Source organism: Trachinotus anak, unplaced genomic scaffold (assembly GCF_046630095.1).
Source record: "Trachinotus anak isolate AG129_WGS33_773 ecotype Australia unplaced genomic scaffold, CSIRO_AGI_Tana_v1 ptg000013l, whole genome shotgun sequence".
NCBI lineage: Eukaryota > Metazoa > Chordata > Actinopteri > Carangiformes > Carangidae > Trachinotus > Trachinotus anak.
The window spans coordinates 30,356,091-30,376,955 of NW_027273864.1; the positions used below are offsets into that span (position 1 = coordinate 30,356,091).

The 20,865-nt window shown below is 41.8% G+C and overlaps 1 protein-coding gene and 1 long non-coding RNA gene across 3 annotated transcripts in view; both read right to left on the reverse strand.

The window, feature by feature from the left end:
• Positions 1-20,865, reverse strand: part of LOC139630742 (glutamate receptor-interacting protein 2-like) — a 160,150-nt gene that overhangs the window by 93,627 nt on the left and 45,658 nt on the right. The window lies entirely within an intron of this gene.
• Positions 364-4,886, reverse strand: LOC139630744 (uncharacterized). 2 transcript variants are annotated; one of them, XR_011693213.1, is made up of 4 exons: positions 4,809-4,886; positions 4,507-4,714; positions 3,819-3,930; positions 364-3,664 (listed from the first exon to the last, which is right to left on the reverse strand). It is a non-coding gene; the product is annotated as an uncharacterized lncRNA (long non-coding RNA). The 2 variants fall into 2 exon arrangements; XR_011693212.1 differs by lacking the exon at positions 4,809-4,886 and having other exon boundaries at positions 4,507-4,802.

Consider the following 20,865-nt stretch of genomic DNA (forward strand, 5'->3'; position numbering starts at 1 on the left):
AGATCTGCTGATTTGAAGGTGCGATGCTGCAGATGAGATGAGGGCTCTGAGCGCAGTTATGATGAAGTGAATCAAATCTTCTAACGGGCCACGACTAGGACACATGAATAATTTGAATAATTTTACTTTTGCCTGAGTTCTGATTTGAAGTTCAGGTTGTTCCTTCTTCTTCTTCTTCTGTCTTCAAATGAGGGCCTCTGTTTCCAGATGGACACAGAGTAAATACTGTCGAAAACAACATTATCAAAGGATCCAGAAAATGTTTTCTAGATGCTGCTTTGAATAACATATTAAAGATCTCATACAGTCTAAAGGTAGATGTCCATGTGTTTGTGATTCAGTCATCACCCTCAGCCACACCCCAAGTCCTAAAATCTGCTATATTTTACTGGATCACTCAGAAAACAGTCGGCCAATCAGAAGAGAGGGTCTGAGACTCTCTTCCAGCTTGTTGTTACTAAAGCTTAAAACCACAAATATATCTTCTTATGGATATCAACACTTCAAATAAAACACAGTAAAAGTGTCAAATATGGGACATGTAACAGAACATATTTGTTTTCTACAAATCACAGCCTGAGCATGAAGATAAAGCAGATGTTTCATGTTCCCTCTCTGTCTCTTTCCCTCTGTTTTCTTCCCTTGTGCCCTCTTAACATTCCCTTTTTCTTCTATCCTCATTTCTTGTCTATTTAACTTTTTTCTCCCTCAAATGTGAACAGTAGTACAGCCCTGTTTGTCCACATGCACAACACACACACACATACACACACACACACACACACAAATAGGTGCATGCATGCTGAAAAAGCTCTGCCACAGTTAATAAGGATCCCATAGCTGCACACACACAGGCACACAAGCATATGAATCTGCACGCACAGAAATAATGAATTCCTACTGAGTTCTGCTAGACTTAATTAGGGTCATGGACACACACACACGAGAGCTATGCCACAGTTAATGAAGCATGCTGGGTAAGATACATGGGGCTCATTATTCTCAGCTTTTATTTTTTAAAAACGGGGGAAGAAATTCCAGGAAGATGTCAGGATTGATTTTTAAAACTTAAACACAGTCCCTATTCACACGAACCATCAACAGCTTGACAAGCCTGCGGGACTGTATGAGGGCGCTTCAGGTGTCCTGTCCCCACTGAGCTGTGGATTTACTGGAAGGCGCATTTCTCCTCCCTTGGTAGACATTAGTCTCCTTCCCTCACCTGCAGCCCCTGAACCAAACACACCCTTCACTGCTCTGTCCCAACCTCAACCTCCAGGTCTGAAACATGAAGCATCAACAGTGAAGAGCTGAAAGCTGCAGTTCCTCTAATGACCACCAGAGTCTGGCTCCAGCAGGGAGTCAGTCCCCAGAGACTCCCATGTTCAAATGTCCAACTTTACAGCAGAAACAAACATGTTTACAGCCTGGTACAGAAACTGTTCTGATCTCTAGAACAACTGTACGGGGGGGGGGGCTTTTCACTCTTTATGTTTTATTAAGACTTCAAATTGTACATAATTGAGGGTGTGGCCTCTTTGAGTGACAGGTGGGTGAGCGTATGCTTGCCACAAGATAAGCCAACAAACAAGCTAAAGATTTGCTCCACAATTTCCCACAATTTGTTATGACAGGAAGATTCGACAAGGTTAGTGCTTTAAAATGAGAATGTTTTCTTTATTCTGCTGGATTCTGTCTTACACCTGCTGTACTCATCTGTGCTGACTTGTTAGAAACGTAATTCACGTAGGACAGAGAAACGTTGAAGTTGGCTGTGTTTGATCAGTGGGAGCGGAGCAGAGGGCAGGACTCACAGGGGCCACATGGGGCCAAATAATGAGCCAAACACCAGAGATGTGAGGGAGGAAACAAAGACTGTCGGGGTCTGTTGTTGTTTTCTTTGGTTCTTTTTCCTTCCATTCGTTTAATCAGTGCATTTGTTTTTATCACTGGCTGCTTCTGCTGCACTGTGCAAATAAAGTGAACTAGAAATTTACAGTTTTGTAAATATGTGGCTGAGGTACAGAGGAGCTGGAGAGATGCTGGAAATACTGGGCTGAAGGAGAACAAGACAGAGTCTGCTACTATTTAAACTAGGCTCGATATTATCAAATATCAGCCCAAGCCTGTGTGAAGCCACATTCAGCAGTAATTTAAAGCTCCACACAGTCTAAAGGTAGATGTCCATGTGTTTGTGATTATAAAGCAGGTCTAGGTTCTATATTAATACTGTGAAAGCATCAAAGCCTCAGTCCACAGAGAAATGCACACAGCCTGTATTCAGAAACTGAGCCTTAAAACCAGCCGTCAGGACTTCTGGAACTTTGTGATGTCACAACAAAGCAGCCTTCATGCCCCAAGCCCCGCCCACCTGGACCCACCATCCATCCTTGCAGAATTTGGTTTCTGTGAGTGTTTACCTGAAATCTGCTATATTTTTATATAGCTCCTCTGATTGGCTGACTGAGCTCCAAAGAGAAGCCTGAGAGAGGAGATTTAAAACTACACTACTTCATAAAACCACAAATATATCTTCTGATGAAGATCGACACTTCAGATAAAACACAGGAGAAGTGTAAAATATGGGATCTTTAATGAGTTACACCACATCTCCTGTGAGCAGCAATAGAAGTCTGTTTTTGGTTTTCTGGTGGACATGAAACTGGGTGATTCCTGAGAAATACTTTCTGTGTTAAAAGTAAGTATAAAAATATTATAAAATCGTCTGTCAGCTCCCACAGTGTCAAAAGCCTTTGTTTCTTTATAACAAAATAGGAAACAAGATTAACACTCCTTAGAAGAGCAGCCAGTGTAGTGAATAATGTTATTTTTACCCTTCACATCCTCATATTCAATTCATTACGGCTGAATGACCTTATGGATGCGATAAGGAGAACTGCAGTGTAGAAATCCAGCTTCAGTTTCTTTCCATCCTTCAAGGAAAGTTGGGTCTACATTCTCTGTTTCCCCACTTATTTCTGTCGATTTCTTTAAGTAGGAAAATGTAATAAAATACAGATTATAAACTAAAACTGCTTCCAAAAATGTGTTCCTGCAAAAATGCATTACAAATGGAGCTAGAATAGGCAGAAACTAGAGTCAAGATCTGGGAAACGCAGCAGAGAAGACAGAAGAGAAGACAGGGGCATACTGCAATTAAAGACATGTGCTTTAATTGGATGAATATTTTCCTTGTCATGACATATTGTCTCATATTAAAGTCTCTCTAACCCCAGTGACCTGCTCACACTGTTATTTTATGACTCTGAATGTCACATTTCATCCATTTACCCAATGCTGCATCTGCAAGTGTGTGGGCTGAAGCCACAGTGTTAAAGGCCTCATCCATAATCAGAGGCGGCTGCAGCAGAAAGTATCTGCGTGGCCGACCTCGGGCAGGGGCCACGTCCCTTTATTAAGCTAATGTTTGTGCGAGAGCGTTCACCTCCGTGAGACTGTAATGAAGTGAAGTTAAAGCAGTTTGTGTCCTCAGGGTCAGACTCGACCTCATCTCCCCCGTCACAACTCGATGGGCTCACTGCTGCTCGGGTGGCGGAGGCTAACGACGACAGAGGCGGCGCGAGCAGTTTGGGGTTACTGAAGGTCACTGATTCACGAACTTGGTGGTGTGTTGGTGTGGTCGAGGTTGGTCCAGGAGGCGAAACTGATGTCATGACATATCAAAGGGGAACGGTGTCAGGACCCAATCAAATGTCCAGGGTTAATCAGACTACATGGTTTTTATTTTTGTGTATGTGTGCTGTACTGCTATTTCTTTAAAAACAATTTTAATTAAATAAGAATATGCTCAATCTCACTTTATGTTTCGAAATGAGAGTGAAGTTATTTCCAGTGGCTGCAGCAGTTAGGTCTCCTGTGTGGTTATTCCTTCCATCCATTCGAGTACGAACGAGTTGGTGAGTGCAGCCACTGAAAAGGTTAAAAATGCCTCAGTGAAGTGACGTTAAAAATCACACTTATTTGACTTGACTGGTTCAACAGTCATCTGGCCTGGTCCGGAAAGAATTCCCCAGCAGGTTTACTGTCCTCCAGGAACAAACGAGCCCACAGGTGGTCTGTCAGCAGGTTACTGTAGCGCCCCTTTGCCCTCCTGGCTTTAACAGGGGGGGCTCACCTGAGCTCTTTAATTAAAGTGGTGTCTCTACCATAAGTCTGTATATTACTTTACCTTAGTCCAAATACCAAACTGGCATCAATTGAAACACTATCACCCTCACACTTGACTTAATGGCAATATATCAATAAAATAAGCATTCACCAGGTTTAAAAAATATAGGAACTATTTACTTAGAATCGCATGGAGAAATCAATACAACATCCACAAGTTTCATCCAGTACCAACAGTGGTCCCTGCACCTCCCAGCACAGAGCTGCAGCCCTGCAGCTGGTGAGGGTTCGTGATTAATACCTGCCTCTGTGGTCGAGCTACAGTCCCGCACCGCAGGGACAGGGTGGGAGGACAGAAGCAGCGTCAGCCACACACACCTGAGGAGTCAGATCCGCAGCTGATGACCCAGTCCTCCGCTCCAACCAGGCCGGCTCCCTCGTCCCCTGGTCCGGCTCGTTGCGCCGCAGAGCCTCGCTCACAGAGCGATGCCGCTGGCGCAGCAGAAACGGTCAACCTTCCCCGATGAGCTGCCCGAGCTGATTAAAACCCCCAGCAGGTGACAGAGTCCCGGCCGCACACCCCCTTCTGATGGCAGGAGGAAATAAAACTGTAAATATTACACTTTACGGCTTATAAACAGAAACACAACCTCCTCAATCGGTGCCAAGTGCCAACCCACCGTGACATCACCCATTGGTTGGCGAACTGCCGTTTTGAAGCCTCGAGTTTGGCCGCCGCCATCTTGATTTTTTGAAACCAGAAGAAACCATATTTGGAGAAGAGGGTGGAGCTGAGGAGGAGCGAGGGGTGGAGCTGACCTGAGGTCACTGTGCCCGCCCACCTAAACTGTCGTCCTGACAACGGCATCAATCTTTCGGCTCCGCAGCGCTGCTGAATCCGAAGTCATTTTCCATAAGTCGAGGTAAACTTTATTACGAAGTGTTACAGTACTTTTAATAGTTAATAGTTAAAAGGGAATGCTCTTGATTGACAAGCCAAAATGTGTCAATCATACATTAGCCACGCCCCAATGCATACCCTACTTCATCGTCTGTTTTAAATTAAATGGGACTATAATTTTAAAAATGAACATCAAGTTGTATTGAAGAAGACGTGAAACTAGCGATTGAGACCATAAACTCGTTATGAAAACGTTTACTGGGGTCATAAACCAGGTGAGAAGTAGGGTCATTTTCTCATAGACTTCCATACAATCACACTTCTTTGTGCAGCCAGTGGAGTCGCCCCCTGGTGGTCAGTAGACAGATGCAGGTTTAAGGCTCTTCCGCATTGGCTTCATTTTCCCGGAGCCGGCATCGACGTCCATTTTTATATACAGTCTATGGTCAGTGCGTACATTCTCCGCATCCATCGTCTCTGCCTCTATATCCCAGCATCCTTCTCTTCTCGCCCTTTGATCTGGACTGTCATTGGCTCATAAATAAACCAATCAAAATCATACATGTGAATCTCTTACTGTATAGAAATAAAACATCATCACAACGTCTCCAACAGGCAGGTTAACAGGTCGGTAAACAATAAACACATGAGATTCCAAACTTATTGTATCAAGTAATATTAAAGTCTTTTAACCTCTTTTTAAATACTATTTATTCTATCGATGAATTTACCCTTTTTAAACTTATTTGTTTATTCTTATTTATAAACCAAATAACTAGTAACGCCTAAAGTTAGACGGGCTACATTACTATGACCCATCGTTAGGTTCTGTTGCTAGGCGACATCTAGTGGTCGCAGTAATGATGACAGGAGCAAAGAGCGACAGAGTCCACGTCAGGAGGAGGTTGGGGTGGATGGATGAATATGACCGAGGAGAGCGGTGTTCGATTCCCATGTGACAGGAGCAGTTTATGTTGTTTCTATTATCCATGACTGTTCACTGTTTTTATTGTAACCATGACAACAAAGATCATCTAATGTTGAGTAAGTACATATTTCAACCCGAATCACCATCTTTTCCTAAACCTAACCAAGCCTGTTATTACAGTAACCACGGTAACGAAGGTAGGTTCACTGCTGTTGATGTAGTCGGCAAGTTTTTTGTTGTAACCATAACAACCAAGGTCCACTACACCAGCCAGCATAGAGGCGCTATTTCAGGAGACACTGCTGGGTGGGTATCAGAGGGTTGATGGTCGCTCAGGTTGGAGGAGCTGGTTGGTTCTTGTTTTTGTTTAATGGAGTTTACGGTTCTTCAACTTGTGAGTTAACTCGTGATGTTGAATAAGGTCAAAGGAAGAGAGTTGTGTTTGCTCACAGTTAAATTGTTTGGCTGAGTAAAGATTCTGAGCCACTAATGCAGGATGCCTGGTTGAATCAGGTCGTTCTCCCAGTCAAACCGTCTGCTTCAGAAAAGACTTTACTCTCAAAAAAGATGCAAAGCCGCTTTTGGGAAGCAAATTAGACCTCCTGAAATATCAAACAAGTCTTTCAAAGCATCTCAGTGCTGAATAAGTAAAGTGTCCACACAGAGGAAGTGGATCTGCTGGAGAGTGTTTGAAGTTGTGGAGTCGCAGCGTGGCCTCAGTGAGCCTCCTCTCCCTGTACTTACCGTTGGCTCGGGTTCATTCACGAACCGCTTTTTTTTTAGTGCGGTTGCAAACGAACATCTTGTGACTCATATCTGCTTCCCCTAAACACACATCATGTATCTTTGAGGAAGGAGCGGAGGAAACACTCTGTGAATCTCTCTGAATCCACGGCTCTGCAGCTCCATGACAATTATCATAATTATACTTAATTACAATCGCTGTAATCATAGAATTATTGCGATTATTATTAGACTGAACATTTTCTCACTTAAAGGATGAGAGTGTTCGTCAGGACTTGATCGTCACTGCTTTATCTTAATGATCATCTCCTTCCTTTTTCTGTACCTTCAGGTTTGCAGAGCTCACGATGCTCCCTCTCTAACTTTATAATTATTCTTCGTCATAACTATCTGTCTGTCTATCCATCTGTCTGTCCTCCCCCTCGCTCTCTCATTCCTCATCCATCTCTCACCTTCCTTTTCCTCTAATGAGCAAAATGTTGTCTGTCTCTGCTCCAGATATGTCAGAAATCTCCCCTGACACAATCAAACATTCATCACACACACACACACACACACACACACACAGGCTGTGCATCCCCTCGTCTCTGAGGCTTCTGAGGATAGTTTGATCATCTGATCAGAACCAACACAGGAGCTTCTCTGGCTGCTTCCTTCCTTCTGGTCTGTATACACTGGTTCAAAATAAAAGCGTAGCTCGAGGTCGACCCTGATTTTTTTTTTTTTTTCAGGGCAGATTCTGATATCAATTAAATTAAATGAAATAAGAAAATGTTAGCTATTTAAAATTGATACACCAGTAGCAAAACTGCTGCTACATAAAGTCTGTGGATCCCTGCCGTGGTGTCGGAGTAGAGCCGCTGCTCCTTTAGGTCCAATGCAGCCAGTTGAGGTGGTTGGTTCAATCAATCAATCAATCAATCAATCAATCAATCAATCAATCAATCAATCATCTCATTAAGACTCTGATAACAAAGAAAAGTCACAAGTAGTGAAAAACTGTCAACAGCACAGTCACTGCAAACCACAGGGTCAGACCTGCAGCCAGGTCACAGTCTCAGCAGCAACATGTCAGACTCTTGTTTCCTTTTTTTTTTTTTTTCTTGTAGTTGTGTTAATGTCAAACAATCAGGGTTAGAAACATTCACCCATTTCTTCCACAGCATTATAAGATTTCAAGCCTGATAATGGCTGTAATCAGTGGAGAGGAAGCCAAACCTTTGTTTGATTGATGCTACATTGCTAATGTATGAGATGATGTATTGATTTATGTAGGCCAATATGTCGACTGTCATTTGTTTCTTACTAACAGTAAAGATTCAGTGGATGGCGGCGTAATGATTTGATGAATCGATTCAAAGTTAATTTAACTTTGAGGAGAGACTTTCCTGTATTTGTTTCATGAGTTATAAAATCGTGAGGTTAAAGCTCCACAGTCTAAAAGCAGATGTCCATGTGTTTGTGATTATAAAGCAGGTCTAGGTTCTATATTAATACTGTGAAAGTATCAAAGCCTCAGTCCACAGAGAAATGCACACAGCCTGTATTCAGAAACTGAGCCTTAAAACCAGCCGTCAGGACTTCTGGAACTTTGTGATGTCACAACAGAGCAGTCACTGCGCTCAGCCACGCCCCAAGTCCTGCCCACCTGGACCCACCATCCAACCTTGTGGGATTTGGTTTCTCTGAGTGTTTACCTTAAAATCTGCTATATTCCTATACAGCTCCTCTGATTGGCTGACTGACCTGTTGTTACTAGAGCTCCAGAGAGAACCTAAGAGAGGAGATGTAAAACTACACTGAGATGGTTTTTGGTTCTTAAAACCACAAATATATCTTCTGATGGAGATCAACTCTTCAGATAAAACACAAGAAAGAAAGAAATTAAGGGATCTTTAAAATCATAATAAAAAAATGATTAAGGATCTAAAAAACAAAACAAATAAAGACAAGGAGAGAAAATGTATCTTGCACATGCACAAAATGTGCATTAGCATTTTAAGTCTCCTGCATCTACTCGTGCTCTGGAGGCATTCTGGGGTAATAATCCTTTCCCAAAAGGCAGAGTGTTGATTTTAGCACTCGGTCCAAAGAGGCAAAACCTGAGGAAAAGCAGGTATTTTCCACAGACATGATGGACTAGCTGCAGGGGCGGAGAGCTGCTCACACTCACTCCAGCAGCTGCACTGGGATCTGATGCTTTGCTAAAGGGCATCTGATGGCTGGACAGAAATACTGCAGCAGAACATCTGCTCAGCTGCTTCAGCTCGATGTGAAGCCGCCATCAATCAGCAGAGGGCACTGATGGCACAGAGAGTGGAAGAGGGAGGAGGGAGAGAAGCAGGGGAGGAGGGAGTCAAGGTTCAAGATGAACTTTATTGTCCCGTGCAGTGGGAAATTTGTCTTTGGCTCTTCACTCACACTCACCATCAGTGTAAAAACAACAGTTCATGCAAAGAATATACAGATGTGTTAATAAAGAAAAGGAGAAGAAGCGACACAGTTACAGATGAAAATTATAAAATGTGGAATGGAAGAGAGGGATTGGAGGAGAAAGAAGCTGAAAAGGAGAGAGAGAGGAGAAGATGAGAAGAGAGGCAGTGAAGGAGTGGAGGAGAACAGAGGAGAGAGAGAGAGAGAGAAGGGGGGGGGTATTTGATGCTCAAAAACAAAAAACAAAACAAAACAAAAAGCAAAAGGAAAAACAAAGCCTTTAAACTTAGCTAATTTTGACAGCAGGGAGAAATCCTCCCCCCTCCTCAGCTCACACAGTAAAACTAACCCTCTCCTTCCTGCTGATTATGCAAACATATACAATCATCTGCCTCTCACTCAATTCAAGTCAAATAATGACTGTTTAATGTAAACTATCCCTGACCCTCAGCACACAAGCAAACATGGTGTGTATGAATAATGAATATTTTATAAATATGATGATAATGTTGCTCCAATCCTGACTGAATGAATTACAAACAATAGCAGTCAACAATAGAAGCTAATGATGTTTGTCTGTCCTGATACTGCTCTGCACAATATTATACTGACAATGAACATTTAATGCAAAGTCACAGCAGCTTTAACTGCAGGTTCTGTGACAGGAAAATCTTCTCTTGTGTTTTAACGGCATCAGTTTTTATTCATACCTCGACCATATTTACACCATATTTATAAGTCAGCTTGGCCTGTGACCAAATAATCAACTGATTCAGTCTGACTTGATATGATCTGATAGAACCATGTGTTTTCCTTTTTCCTCTTTTTCTTACATGAATAAGTCTTTAAAAATTGCCCTGTGGACTTTTTGACCTCCTGTGGTATCAGTTTTTTTTTCTAAATACATGGGTCCCATATCCCACTGAGTGATCCCTCCTGGCACTGGATGTCAATATAACATCAGAAAGACGTTTGACTCTAATCACTCTAACGTCGGTTTGACGTTAAATTAATTAGTAGAAGTTGGGTTTTGCTCAAAATTAGAATGTTCATATTTTTGTGTCAAGATTACCTTGACATGAGACATTTGGAAGATGTTGGATTTCGGTGACTGGTGGTAGGAAAGCACCAACAAAGGCAGGGATGAAGAAGACTATAGGCCAGTAATACTTAATTGGCTTTGCAAATGTTTCACAAGGAGACTTGGAGCCCTGGAGCGAGCAGGTGGTGGGCAGGGAGCAAGGCCTGATCCAGGTTTCCCAGTGAGGGAGTCAGAGCCCTGAGAGGCAAGCTTTTTATTTCTTTTTGCCAGGATCATTTTTTTAAGTTTTAAGTTTTTCCTATTTGTATAAACAAACCCTGAGAGGCAAGTGAATTTTTTTCTGGGAGGAAAGAAAAACTAAAAAAAAGAAAAAAAAACTTTGTGAAACGATCCCCCTCAAATATTTTTTTACACTTGGTTCTCAGGGTTGTTTTCACAAATGAAAAAAACAAAAACGTTCAAAAAAAAAAAAAAAAAGAAAAAAACAATTCTACAAAGAAAGTTTTCTTCTTTCCTCTGGATTTTTCTGTTTGCTTTTGCCGTACTGATTTTGGCCACAAGAGGTTGAAGTGCTCACTACCCAAATCTAAAATTGACTAAAAGTATTCATGTTTCCTTCTAGGTGATTTTATTTAAACACAAGGCACATAGAATGTGTGTTAGGATGTTATGTAACATCACTGTTCCTTCTCTGGGCCAGAAGTGTCAGTGAAGGCTTTCTTAGACCTGGTGTCACATTACATTTATTGATATAGTTAACTGTTCTTTTCAGTTTTTCCTTTATTCCTTTATTTTTATTTCAAACCATTTTATTTTTACTATCTTTCTTCCCAGAAAAAAAAAAGCATTTGCCTCTTGGGTGTTGTTTAAACAGAGGAAAACAAAAATGTAGAAAAAAAAATTCACTTGCTTTTCAGGGCTTCATTTTTCCCTTCTTTCTCTCTCTTTTCTTTTTATGTCAGAAAACCCTATTAAAGAAAATAATGATCACAGCAGAGTATTTTTTACGGAGTTTAAAACATGTCTGGAGGAACATGTCATGGATCCACAGCTGGGATGTTGAGTTCAGAGACACTGCAGACTTGACTTCATCTCTTCTTACTGACTTGTCTGTGGTGAACATTTGTTAAAGTGCTTTTCATATAACTGCAGATTAAAATACGATGTGTCTCACACACAGGAGTCTGACATCAGGGCAGCAGCTGCTGTAACAGACGGCTCCCTGCACCAACTCATTCAGATCTGTGCTGATCGTGTGTGTGTGTGTGTGTGTATGCGTGTGCTAATGCATATGTATCACGGTATCATCAATAACATTCTGCATGAGTGTGTATGTGTCATATGTCATGACACTATGAATAATACACAATGTGAGTTTTACACTGCAGTGTCACTATAAATAACATATCTGGTAAATTCCTGTGTGGGCGTGTGGGCATGTGTGTGTGTGTGTGTGTGTGTGTGTGCGTACGGTCTGACACTATGTATAATGCACTAAGCTGCAGCGGAGCGCTCCTGATGTTCGGCTCTTTCTGAGCAGCAGCAGCAGACTTAATGTGTTATGTCCTCTCAGTTTAAGAAGGCTAAGCTCTGCTGACACTGTGTGGGCTACAACCTCCATTTTAAAACACAAAAGTGCAGTCGGGTCTTAAAGCTATACCGGAAAACACACCCCCAATCTTCCACTGCATGCTGGGAGCTCATCACCTCAGGAAAAGTAAAATAACCATCCTCCTCCTCCACTCGGTCTCATCTGTTCACGTCTTTAAAAAAAAGTAGACTCAGCTTTCACACTTGCTAATCCAGAGGTCACATGATCATGTTGTTACTTCTGTTGTCAGGCTCTGACCTTTTCACTCGTTGGTGGTTGTTATTGGTTCAGTGCCTCACTGTGAAGACACTGTAATTACACAACTACAACTCTTCAAGCACACACACACAAAATAAAAATGAAATGTGCTTTTGTAAACAAACATTTCAGACAATTCTGTGCATGTTTCCATGTTAAAGACAGAGTGTCATATGCTGTTCAGACTATAAACCACTTGAGGTAATACTCTCATTTGTCACTTTTGGCTGTGTAGAGCAGAATAGCACCAGCTCCTGGTTGTTTCCTCCACCAACCAGCCAAGCTGCAGGAAATATGGTCGCACTCTCCTTCTTCAGTTACTGGAAGCTATTACATCCATCAAAATGAATGTGTCACAGGTACATTACACAGCTACAAAACTATGACATCACTAAATCATAACACCTACAATCATGAACTGAGACAGAGTAAAATCATTTTTACCACAATGTTGTGAAAATATGACCAAAATATGGCCACAAGAATGACGACACACTTCCTGAGGACGACGGCGCAGCTAAAGAGGCTGAGTCAGGACCCTGAGGGAGACCGTGGGCAAATTAAACCCCCCCCCCCTGCATTTTTCTGCTGAAGTTAATATCACAAGTTATTAAGGTGTCAGCAGTGCTGAGCTGTAGGAGCTCACCCAGGTGTCAGGTGTGTTTGTGGGTGAAGGAGAGGGAGGTGTGACGGCTGTGAGAGAGGAGCTCAGGGCCGTTGTGTTTGTTCTCAGTCAGAGTGAACAAACTTCACCCCGAGTCACGGATGCCTTTCCAAGTTTCATGTTGGTGAGGGGGTACACAGCCTGAACACACTCAGGGCTGCTGGAACTCTGCAGTGTACCAGCCACAATGTCTCATTTCCACCTGATAAACCAGTTTGATTAAGAGCAGGGAGAAATACAACCTAGATTACCAAAAAAATAACTTTATATATAAACTATTTCACCACATTAAAAAGTTCAAAAAGTTCCTGACTTCAAAGACTGGGAACTTTCGAGAATCAAGTTCTAGTTGCTGAAATCTAAAAATCTGCATTCTCCTCAGTGAACTGGATTCTTTCCAATTCACTCGTCATCCTGCTTCCGTTGAGCTCGGTTTGTAATACATTTTCATTAGCCTGGGTCTCCGTGCGAGACTAAATGATTTCATTTAGAGAACAGGGTGAGGGAGCGGAGAGTGGAGAGCGGAGCCGCCGCCGTACAAGTGGTGGTCTGAATCAAATGAGCTCGCCGTGAAACCGAGTAGGGGTTCACAGATTAGACCGAGTCCCGGTGGATGATGTGAATCAAACTCTTTATCAGCTCTGATTCATTTAAACTGTAATAGTGTCGTCACTGTCATGAGCACCAGTTTTAACTGTCTTTAAGGAATGAAGTGCTAATACTTGACTGTTAGACAACAAGTCTAACTTAAAGCTCCATCCAGTCTAAAGGTAGATGTCCATGTGTTTGTGATTATAAAGCAGGTCTAGGTTCTATATTAATACTGTGAAAGTATCAAAGCCTCAGTCCACAGAGAAATGCACACAGCCTGTATTCAGACACTGAGCCTTAAATCCAGCCGTCAGGACTTCTGGAACTTTGTGATGTCACAACAAAGCAGTCACCACCCACACACTCCTCAACCCCCGCTGACTTTTTCCTGAAATCTGCTATAATTTTAATCAGATCACTCAGAAAAAAGTCAGCCAATCAGAAGAGAGGCTCAGAGCCCAGCCACCAGACCTCGGAGAGGAGCTCGGCAGCGAGTGTCTAGTGGCTCGGCTCTGAGCCTCTCTTCTAATTGGCTGACTGTTTTCTGTCCTCGTAAATCCTTGGCATCCCGCAGGAGGAGCTGGAAAGTGTTACCAGAAACAGGGATGTCTGGAATTTCTTGCTTAGCCTGCAGCCACCGCGACCCAACCTCAGACAAGTGGAAGAAAACGGATGGATGGATGGATGGATGGATGGATGGATATGTAATAAGTAATTACAACAATGCAAGACAAGACAGTTTATATGAATGTGATTTATATTTGAGGATTCTGAGAGAGAAACCTCTGATGATCTGACCGCACCACTGTGGGGGTTTCTTGGTAAACACCGTGCAGCGGAGCGGAGTGGTGGGCAGAGATGGAGGGAGGGTACAGAATGAAATCTTCATGAGATCAAAAGTGAGAGCATTTATTATAAATGATCCAGGCACCGCCTCGTCCGCAAATCTAATCCAAGTTAGCTGCAGTTTAACCTGATTTTACAGACGCTTGTGTATCGCTATTTTTCTTTAATATTTTATTCTGAAATGATTTATCCACTGTTTGAAAAATAGGCCGCTTAGGCTGACAAAATGACAGCTGGCATCAAAGTAAAGCTCACCACTGATTAGTTATCTGGTACATTACAGACAGTGGAATCCTTTGTGGGATTTTTATGGAGTAACAAGTCATCCTTGCCTCCATAGAGATGCATTTATGGATGAGCAGCTCCAGTTAAAATGCAGCTTTGGTGCTTGAAATCAAGTTAGAAATGCTTCCCCACAGACAACGATGTATATTTCACATGGATTTACTAGATCTCAAAGCCAACTTTCAAAATAATAAGAATAAACAAAACCATATAGATAGTACACAGCAATTAGTAAATGATTGTGGCTTCCAGGGACTTTCCGTCTGTGCATACAACTGATTATCAAACATACAACCTCCTCCCTGGAGCCTGAGAGAATTTCTGAAAGCAGACGTCAAACCAGACAGTTAAACAACTAGAATCACCGCCAGACTAATGAGTTAAATTGTGTCATAATTACAGTATGAATTCATGAGTTATGGCCAGAAACTTGGTTTGTGAAGTCACAGGAACCTTGACCTTTGACTTTGACTGAGTTCCCTCAGGGTGTTACTGAGATATCATGTTCACAAGAATGGGACAGACGGACGGACAACCTCAAAACATAATGCCTTTATGGAGGCAAAAAAATGGTAAAGCTAAGTTGGCGTTTTCCTCACTGGACCACCGATCAGCTTGACAGACGACCTTTCTCAGCTGTTTACCTGTTAATGATTCAGGAAATACGCCCACATTAACTGGAGATAGCCCCAACTTCACACAGGCAGATGCTGCCTCTGTAACAACAAGCCTCAGAAACAAAGAGCCAAACCCAGGAGACACAAGGAAACTGCTTTTGATTTTAGCTTAAAAAGTGCACATATTGGTCATTACAATGCGCATAGCAACCACATGTCACGTGACTGGTCATCAACACATTCGGGCTCATGTGGCGTTGAAGTGAACATGCTTTTAGATGGACTCCTTCCTGCATCTGTCGCTTCCTGTATCCTCAGCTTGTTTCTTGTTGATGTTGTCAGATGTGATTTTCCAGCAGGAAGTGGTGGATGTGGATGTTCCCTCTGAGGAGCAGCACATCAGTCATGTGACACTGGAAACAGCCCAGAGCTCATTAAGGAAACAGGTTGGTTTAATGTGTTCTCAGTAGTTGTTGTAATGCAGGAGCTGTTTATTTCAGGAAATAACATCTGTAATCAACAGACGATTTGTCTGAACTGTGTCAGGTGTGTGTGTGTGTGTGTGTGTGTGTGTGTGAGTTTGTGTGTGTGTGTGTGTGTGTGGTCAATGTGACACACAAGTATGCGTTGGGTAAAGCAAGTTTGGAGCACTTGCAGTTGATTAATGTTTTAATTATGGAACTGTCATGCATGTGATTATTTATTTCTTTTCTGCCAGACTGAGTTGAGGCTTTGTAGGAGCTGCTCCCTCTGGAGACCTTCCCTGAACCTGCATGTGCTCAGCATTTAGGAAAAAATACCATGTCGATGCTATTTGACTTTGTGTTGGAATATGCATATTTTTTGCTGTTCTCTAAATGCACTTAATTGATTTTGAACATTACACGTCATTTTACCTGAGTGGTTTGGATATAACGACTCTCCCCCTTCCCTCTCCCTCTCACCCATGAAGTGACCACCATCAACGTTTGATGATGACAGAAATGATGATGGTTTACGATGACAAATAAATTTTAACATATAAACAAATACCAGCCCATTTATATGTGTGTCTTCATACCTGTATATCAAAAGAAAGAAAAAAACAAGGGGGTGCAGGCCTACTTGGTAAATGCCAAATTTAAAACAGTAGATTATTAGATTCCAAAAATGTGAGACATGAGTCATAGTTTATGAAAAACATGACATTTTTGTTTGGCTGTGTATGTGAGTTCAAAGATGGACCACAGACACAGCTTTTGGAATATGACCAAGAATACACATTTGTGAAAGTTGAGGGATTGTGGTCTCTTTTACATGTGTTTACACAGGATTTGATCTCTGATATGAGCTGCACCTCGAGGTACTTGTTATGCCAACAGCTAATATTGTTAAAAAATGTATCATGTCAGTTTAGGCTACAACAATTTTCATAATTTTCTAAACATCTGGAGTTTCCTGTCATCGGTTGAACCATAGACAACATGACGACCAGTGAACCTGGAACACTGGTGATGTAAACTCAACAGCGGCTGCAGCTCACAAGTAAAAGGAGACAATCAGTGCTGGAACATGTGCGTCATCTCCACTCTGCTCGTTCTTCCTCTGTGTACAGTCACAGCAGCCAATTCAGTCCACATCCACGGTTCAAACTCTGTCTCACTGCAAAGTGTTTAAACCCTGAGCCGAACGAGCTCTGCAGCCACCAAAAGCAGGAAGGAGGCTTGAGCATTTTAGCATTTAGCTTTTAGCCAGAGCCTGCAGACAGTTGACCTGTTGGTTTCGCAACATCACAGGTGTGTTTGATATGGGTCATGCAATCGCCAGGTGGTGCGTGAAATGATTAATGAAGGTAGATGGATAACTCTGTCTACATATGTGACGCTAATCTTCACCACCTCGCCCCCACAATGACAACGTTCCTAGTTTTATTGTATTGTTTTGCATTTTTTGATGAGCTGATCTTCCTCCTTTCATCTGTTCACAATGATAATAATCATATATGACTTTTGTTTTTACTGTCGTTAAAGTATATTAGACCAAATAAGAAATACTTGAGAGTAAAATTAGGCCACAGTTTCTTAAAATACTCCAAACAGAACACAAACACAAAAAAGACTGTGTTACAGCAAAGAGAGTAAATGTAACTTGTTAAATCCACCCCTGATATAGGAAAACTATTAGTATCATGATTTTGATTTCAGCCATATTACCCATGTCTAGGGGATACAGTAAAAATATACATCCTTCCACCGTTGTGAATGATTTGGTTATTTCCTTACATTTAATGTGCATATACAGTGTCTACAACTTCAGTGACTAAATGACAACTTAATTGGTTCACTGTAGTAAAAAACTCACTGTGTAACAGTCACACTCAATAGAAACCAAAGAAACTCAGCACTGTGGCCATTAACTGTTATCCGACCCTTATTATCTGCACTAATACAGTAATTGTGGAAACAGAGGCTCCGCTGTGAGTCCTCCAGAGGCTCTGTGCTGTGACAGAAACATGTCATCTGAAAGGGCCCAAGGACGGGATTAAACCAAGCTGTGACAAATGAAATGAGCCTGGGACGGGGAGGCAGTCGTGTTTCCTTCAGGCAAACGCAGAGGCATCAAACCCACAATTATAATCCGAGGCTTGCTGCTGACGAGCTGCACAAAATATATGGGAGAGATATTTACATATGAATCAGAAAACCATTCTGAATGTTGATGACGCTGCAGTCATCAATCTCACTGCACTACAGCAAACACACTGTAGTTAAGTCAATGATTAAGTTACAAGACTTCAGTGGAGCAGCTTGATTCGAGCTGAAGTTTTCTGCTGAACGTGAACATTTTTAATCCTGACACCAACTCCTGGTGAATGTCTGGTTGGTTTTGAAGAAAGATGCTTTAACACATTTGTATTTGAAAGGTATTATTCAGGGTTCTCGCTCTTTATTAGAGATCCGTCTCCAGGACGTTCACACAGTCTACACTGATCTATGAAATCATCTCTCACATTCTTACTTAATTATGACATAATGAACTTTGTAAATATATTTTTTTATCATCATCATTGTTTATTTATAACCTCCCTCACTTTTTTCTTGTGAATTATATGAACCATTGCTGTCTGAACACCAACACCTTATAGTGAATCTAGACTGAACTTTACAGCCAAATGTACGATTCAAAGTTTAATTAACTCAGATTGAGTTTCATCAGTTTATCACACTTCAGCCTCTTTTCAAGTAACAGGAAGTGAAATTTTTAACGAGGTTAATCACACCCACTACAATTATTAAGCCAGAGTTTGACATACAGCTGGGCTCCCATTCATTGTATTGACCCTGGCCTCCTATTTATTAATATCCAATTCTCAGCCTTGAACCAACACACATTTGAAACCTTTGCTTCGCTAGAGCTGAATCACAAACTTTACACCTTTAGCTGCAGGCAAAACAAGCTAGCAAGCAACTGAATCATGCTAACCAATTATTCAACAGTTTAAAGCAAGTTAATCTATAATCCTAATGAAAACTACCACAGTCAGCAGCCAACAGTGACTTACACACATTTAAAGGAGTTTCTTCAGAGTTTAAATCATCCAACCAGCAGTATTTTGATGTGCATTTCACCCTCCCCCTAAAATAAAAGTCTCACTAAGACACATTACAGCTGGTTTGAAGATTTAACAAGTGGTAGTTTGATTATAAGCCTGTTTTTCACTCTGCATTACCCACAGCATTTTACTTCATAAACTCCAGAAGTCTTAAAACAAATGAGTAGTTTACAGTGGCAAAGATGCAGAGATGAGTTGCAGCTTACATATCAAATCCTCTTGAATCCAAAAACAAGCAGGCAGAAAATGTAAAGCTGGAGCTGCTTTATTAGATTCATAACTCTGATCCAACTGAGCAACTACACAAGAAACCCTCTGGGCTCTGCTTCGCCAAGCAGGTGTCTGTGCTTCCTGTGCAGCTCAGTAGGTAGAACAAAGCACTAACATGCACAGGGTTAGAGGTTCAACTCCCATCGGGGCTAACCAAGGTACATACAGGAAAAGTGCCTGGGGCAAACAGCATCTACATCATGGTTATGTTAAAGACATTTTTTGTTAACTAACAGGACAAACTCTGCAGTCACAAGCTGTGTCTGTGTTTTGTGCCTTAATCCAACACTTTCCAGAAGTGCAGCTGAGCAAAACTTGGATCAGAGAGACATTCGTTTTCCTCTTCCTCTCTCTTCTTTATTCCCCAAAGACACAATTTGTGTCTTGTATTTTCTTGCTTCTATCTTTTATCAGTTTGAAATGTAAAGGATTTTTCAGATGAGCTATATTCATGCGTCCTCCCACTGGCAGCCATTGAGCCTCATTTTATCGACGTATTCAAAAGGAGCATCACCTTCGTTGAACCCTGACTTACAGTTATAGATCGTCATCAGACACAATGTTTTCTTGATGCATATTGTGATTAGAACAAGAACATGCATATGATACAAAGCTTCAGCCCTTGCAAATTAAGATCAATATAGAGACAGATCAATAGGTAACGGTGAAGTGACTACACCTAAATGAAACTATGGATGAATGAATTTATTCTCCTTCCTGAGGGTCTGGTGGTTCACTTGGTGCCTTAAGAAACAACCTCTATAAAGCTGAATTTTACGAGACTGTCGTCCTGTAAAAGACGAGGTCATAGGTCGTCTCTGCAGCAGGTTAGGTTGACGTAGTTTATAGAGCGACAAAGTCCACGTCAGGAGGAGGTTGGGGTGGATGGATGAATATGACGCAGGAGAGCGGTGTTCGATTCCCATGTGACAGTAGCAGTTGATGTTGTTTCTATTATCCATGACCGCTCGTTGTTATGATTGTAACCATGACAACAAAAATCATCTGATGTTTAGGAAGCACTTAATCACCATCTTTTCCTAAACCTAACCAAGCCGTGACTGTTAGTGTAACCATGGTGACGAAGGTAGGTACACCGCTGTCAGTACAGTCCGTGTGTTTATTACTGTAACCATGACAACACTGGTCCAGTGCATCTGACGCTGTAGGGGTGTGATTTCAGGAGACACTTCTATGAGTCGTATCAGAGGGTTGAAAAAAACGACCAGTGTGGTTGGAGGACTGGTTGGCCTTTACTCTTATATGAGCCAATCACAAATAAGAATGAACCAATCAGCAACACCTCAATCAATCCAGTACCTTCCCTGTGAGCACCAGCTACATTAAGGTCAGGGAGTTCATGTTCCTCACAAATGATATGATGGAGTCTGCAGGGAAAAAAAACTAACTAATCTACATATAACACACAACAACTACAAAAATAAAAAGATTTGTAAGTGATGCTGTAAGTTTAAGGTGGGAGGCTAGCAGCCACAGGGAGGAGAAGTCATCTGATTTCAGTGATGGAGACAGAAAAAGGATCTACATTGTTAAATAGTAGAGTCAGTTTCTGCCTCCTCAGCACCTGCTGATCACCTCAGCCACAGGTCAGACCACAGTTCATTAAGACGAGAGACAACTTGAGAGGAGAGACACTGAATAACTGAACAGGAGGGAGGGAAAAGTATTGTGCACCCTTGAGGTCTGCAACTTTAAAGAACCAGCAAAACATTAAAGATTGATGATCGTCTTCACAAACTGATTGTCTTCTCAGGTTAAAACAGGAAATGTGCATTTGACCGCCCCCCTCCCCCCCTAAAAAAAAACCAAAGATCAACATGGCAGTTTTTTCTGCTGTGGGAATCATATTTATTATCAGCTGTGGAGGCTTGAGAGCTTGGAGACAGGGAGCGAGTACAAGCACCCTCAGGCAAATCACCGCCACATTGTGCATTTCCAAAGCATCACACTTGGC